Here is a 5,311-nt window from a genome sequence, read left to right as displayed (position 1 = left end):
GCTGCACAAACCTCCAACTCAGAACCATCAAGAGACACAGACAAAAAAAAAGCTTTAAGAAAAGTCTGTTCTTGCTAGCCAAAGAACTGGGAAAAGGGTGACCTTAACAGAATAGAAAACATTTTGGCAATACCTGTCTTACTCCAGACAAACACCAGTGGAAAAATCGTACCTGTCTCCCACCAGCAGGATTCACTGGGGCCAAGTAGGGAGGTATTCTTCACCCCACCCACCCTTTGATTCCCCTGCCAGGGTATTGTCAGTGGGGTCCAGCAGGGAAATGAACCTCCTCTGTCATCTGGCAGCAATGAGACAATGAGGGAGTGTGAGGCGGTACTAGTTGGTACTCTGCTCCCCTGTAACCGCACCCCCCTTGTGAGTGGGGGTCCAGTGGGGACCTGAGCTTCCACCTCCACCTGCAACAACAAAACAGTGTGAGCCAGCTCTGCAGGTGCCCTCTCCCTAGTGGCAGTGGGGCCCAACAAGGAACTGACCTTACTTGGAAGAAAGGAGGTGTGCAAATTGGCATCACACTATAACTGGGAAGGAGACAACAGAGTGGTGGCGGGAGCTGCACTTGCATCTCATTCATCTGCAAGGAGGCAGTGGGTGTCAGCACTCCATTTTCCCAGAGCTGTGTCAGTAGTGCTCAGCAGGAAGCTGAAGAGATACACATACACCTAGTAGTTGCAGTGACAGGGGACATCCTCCTAAAAAAAGATTGAATCTGATCCAGAGTCTCATAATATCCTAAATGTCTCTGCTGCAGTAAAAATCACTGTCATACCGAGAACCAGAAAAATCACAATTCAGTGAGAAAAGATAATATATGTCTACATCAAGATGAAAAGGATGTTAAAATTATCTGGTAAGGATTTTAAGGCAGCCATCAAACAAATGCTTCAGTAAGCAATCATTGAAATTCTATTTCTTTGAAATAGAAAAGTTTCAGCAAAGAAAAAGAATTATGAAATATAACCAAGGGAAATTTCTAGATCTGAAAAATATAATCACTGAAGTTAAAAAGAAACAATGGGATTAAGCAGAGGTGTTGGCATCGTATGTGTCACAGCCATCAGCATATCTTCAGGGAATGAGTCACTGTGCTTGGGCCTCAAATAGACAAAGCCAGCAAATCCAATAGTGTATGCATACTACAGTGAGGTGGAAGGAGCAAGTTGAGAAGGCCTTATACCTCCCCTGGGCAGAGGGCATCCTCATAACTATGGACCCATTGAAGACACAGGAAATCATAATGAAAATAAAGCTGCCCACGAACACAATGGCAGAGAGCAGAAAAATAGCCATTTCATGATAGGGAGTATAGTCACAAGCAAGGCAGACCACAGGTGAGATGTCGCAAAAGAAGTGTTGGAAGGTGTTGGAGTCACAGAAAGACAAGTTGAATACTATGAGGACAATGCACACAGAAACCAGGAACCCAACCACCCAAGCGGCCATCATCCGCTGAAAGCAGATCTTATGGGTCATCAGGATGGAGTAGTGCAGTGGATTGTGAATAGCAGTGTAACAGTCATAGGACATGGCAGCCATGATGAAGCAGTTATTGCCTGCCAAGCCAAAGAAGAAAAACATCTGTGTGGCACACTCAAGAAGAGAAATGGTCTTACAGTCTGGTAGCAAGTCCACCAACACATGGGGGATGATTACCATAGTGGTACAGGTTTCTGAAAAGGAGAGACCACAGAGGAAAAACTACATGGAGATGTGAAGGTTGTGACTGAGGTTGATGGCCACCACTATGGACACATTTGCAGCTAGGATGATAGCTTGGGAGAAGAAAATCTTCACAAAGAGGAGACTCTGTAGGTCTGGGAAACTGGAAAATCCCCACAGAAGGAATGTGCTCACTGTGGTATGATTGCCCATCTTCTTGGTGCACGTAGCAACTCTCTTCCAAAGGTGCAGGGTTATTGAAGTCAAGACTCTGAGATGATTGTAAAATATCCTTGTGCACCAGTGTCACCTAGACTTTAATCAGGGGGACCTGAGCTTCCAGGCACCTCTTCATGGGAGGGCCTGAGAAAGTGATGCTAAATGCATTTGACTGAAGTAAAGTTCAGGAGTCAGAGTGATGAGAATAATTCTAGTATGAAAATCTGTATAAATGACATGGAGTGGGCCCAAGCATCTTCTTGGATTATACTCACAAAAGCATTCTTACCTCTCTCTTTTCCAAACTGGATCTGCATGTAAGAGGGAAATATGAATAAAATTGCTTTGTTCTCATCCACCGGATTTTGTGATGCTGCATTTTTCAAATGCTCTTTCAGATATAATGGTAACCTGGTACTCAGGAGTGCTTCATAAACTATTGACTGAATGAATAAAATAATCAAATCATTTAAATCACTTAAAATGAAAATAACATTTTTTTGTAAAATTAGGGAGATCAGTGAAATTTTCCAAAAGAACTTTAACTTTCCTTCAATGAAATCCTCTCTCCATCAGTGTTTCACTATGTACTGGCTCTAAAAGTAATAATTGTGACAATGACCTGACCACATAAATGAATTTAACTTGTAACTTCTACTGGGTTCCTATCCATGGTAATAATTAAAGCTTGAGATTTAAAATATCATTAGTTCTTAATACATGTCAATAATTTTAAGTTCTTAATAATTTCTCATTGAAGGTCTTTTCAGATGCCTAATATAATGTTAATGGATTAGCTTGGTGTCAAAATGATTTTGAAGGCACTGTCTCATTTAGAGTGGCATATTCTGGTCATGATGTTCTAATCAAATTTTGGATTTTTTAGCAAAACCTCCAGGACATTTTCTAGCAGGTATACTTGTTATGTGGTTTGCTTTGAAGTGCAGACCTGAATGGAATAAACTCCAATTCCTCAGATCAATTTTGTAAATCATATTTTTATTTCAACTATTTATTATTCCAATCTTGAAGAAGTAAGGGCAGAAAAATGACATGAAGACACTCCATGGAATTTAGATTTTAACTTCAGTCATTGTTAAAGGTGAAGGGGAAGAAAAATAGTAAGGAATCAGCAGTGGAAAATGAAGGAGTATGCAAGAGAAAGAAACATAGGCTGGAAATTATTCTGTAGGACTAACAAATATATTGTGATTTGAAGGGTTGCTGTTTTCTCTTTGCATTGTAGTTATGGGCAAAGAATACAAGAGGATTCAGGCCAGGTAACCAGCACCCACCTAATACCTATAATGTGCCAGACAATATGCTGGGGTTAGACAGAGATGTCTCATGTCATCCTCACAAGTCTATGTGCTTGGAATTTCATTTTGATTTTATAAAATATAAAGTGAGTTATAGAGTGGTTAAGTGACTATAGAAGTCGTGAATTTATTCAGCACATACTGACTAAATGCATATGATGGGCCAGGCAATTTTATACATGGGAAACACAAAATGTAACCAGACACATAGGATCTCTGTGATGAAAGAGTGAATGACTACTTTGGTTTGTGGAGTCAAGGAAGCCCTCTCTGAGGAGGCGATGTGCTTAAATGGAAAACAGAATGGCAAAAGCAACCAACAGGTGAAGATTAGGGGAGAGAGCATTACTGGCATGTTTCACAGCTAACTCAAAGACCCTAAGGTGGGACCCTCATCTGCCTAAGCAATCTTCAGGCTAGACCCAAATGGCTTGTCTTTGAGACCACTCCACTCTCTTTCCTCTGGAGGTTTTCCAGTCTATTTCCTCTAAAGGAAACATTTTTCCATTCTTATTGCTTTAGCTGTCACTCACCTTATATGACTCTGCAATTCTAACCTCTACCATAAAGGAATCTCCAATTTTCTTTGGCCCATTTCCAAGCCAAAATGTCCTCCTAGTACTGAATGTAAGATTTTCAGAACAGAATTGGTCATATTTCCCCCACATGTCAGACTTTTCTCCTGTACTTCCTATTTGAGTTAGTTACAGACATTAGAGAGCTACCGTCAGACTCCAATTTTGATTTCTTCCTCACCTTTATGCACATAAATTTACTTCCAAAATTCCAGATGTCCTTTTGCCATCATCTTTTTTGTTTTTTTCTCTCTGCCATTGTCCTTGACCTATCCAATAGGGTGAATATGGTGCCTCTGTAGTTTTCTATTAGTGACCAGTCTGTTGCATTTTTATTCACTACATCGTGACCAGATATTGGATTCCTAAACAGAGGATATATTAAGTCACTAATAGTGTCAAAAACAGTGAATGAATCTACACTGCTTATAGGAGGAAATCCAGATACCCCAGCATGATATTTGATGCTCATCGCAAATGGATCCCTAGACGCTGCTCCTGGCTCAGTTTCCACCACATCCCTCTAAGTAACCCTACACTCAAACCAGACAGTAGTGCCCTCTCTTTTCCAAACCCATCATCATCCTTCATGCTGCTGTGCCCTTGCATGTGGGGTTCCCTCTGCCACAACTTCTCCTCCTCCATTTTGTTTCCTATAGACTTTTACTCATTTTTCAGGACCCAGCTTGGATTACTTTGATTCCTCATCCTCTCTTGTTGTCCACATTTTCTAGATTCCAGGATCCTGAATAAGAAATGTCTCCCGCATTCTACTTCCTCACTCGTGGATTTTTGCCACAGCCTCTACTTTTTCCCTCTCCCAGTCCCTTCCTTCACCTGCTACCAGCTTTTCTACGTCCAATCTACAAGCAGTGTACATTCCATTTTAGATTTTTAGGTACCTTTTGCTTACAAAGTAGATAATTCTAATAATTTCCAGGCTTCATTGCATGCTTCAGTTACACCATCTCATATATCCTCATGGCTATCCCAAGAGATAAGTGCCATTATCACGACCATGTTTGTAGTGAGGAACCTATGGCCTAGAGAGTTACTTAATTTGCCAGAAGTGATATAGCTGGTAAGTGTACATGTATAACATATACACAGCAAGGCAGTCAGAGTCTAGAGAGCCACTTGCTTGGCTAGTTGATTATAAGGCTTCCCTCAGTGCAACTGCCCTAACCTCATTTCCTGCCTCAAACCTCCCCTATATGGGGACCATCCCACTGTTTCCAAAAAACAGTTTATCCTTTGTGACTCTTCTACTTTGCACATGTTGTTTTCTATAAGTTGTAGTGTTCTCCTTGCCCTTTTATGACTGCTAAAAACAGCATTCTTAGAAAGACAATTCAAATGTCTTGTCCCTCCGAATTCTCCTCAAACCTCCCTATGTGTGTTAGTCATTTCTTCTTTTAGGTTCACATCCTTTTATTGTGAGGAGGTTGGTTTTTTTTTTTTTTTTCTGCCATGTGGCATGTGGGATGTTAGTTCCCAAACCATGGATTGAACCCGTGCCCC

General features: G+C 41.0%; 1 pseudogene; it reads right to left on the bottom strand.

Moving 5' to 3' along the window:
• Positions 1-1,019: 1,019 nt before the first annotated feature.
• LOC133099886 (olfactory receptor 10Z1-like) lies at positions 1,020-1,890 on the bottom strand (annotated as a pseudogene).
• Positions 1,891-5,311: the final 3,421 nt, after the last annotated feature.

The sequence above is a fragment of the Eubalaena glacialis genome, chromosome 10 (genome assembly GCF_028564815.1).
Source record: "Eubalaena glacialis isolate mEubGla1 chromosome 10, mEubGla1.1.hap2.+ XY, whole genome shotgun sequence".
NCBI lineage: Eukaryota > Metazoa > Chordata > Mammalia > Artiodactyla > Balaenidae > Eubalaena > Eubalaena glacialis.
The sequence above is the reverse complement of the archived record's forward strand: the minus strand, read 5'-3'. Positions and strand labels throughout refer to the sequence as shown.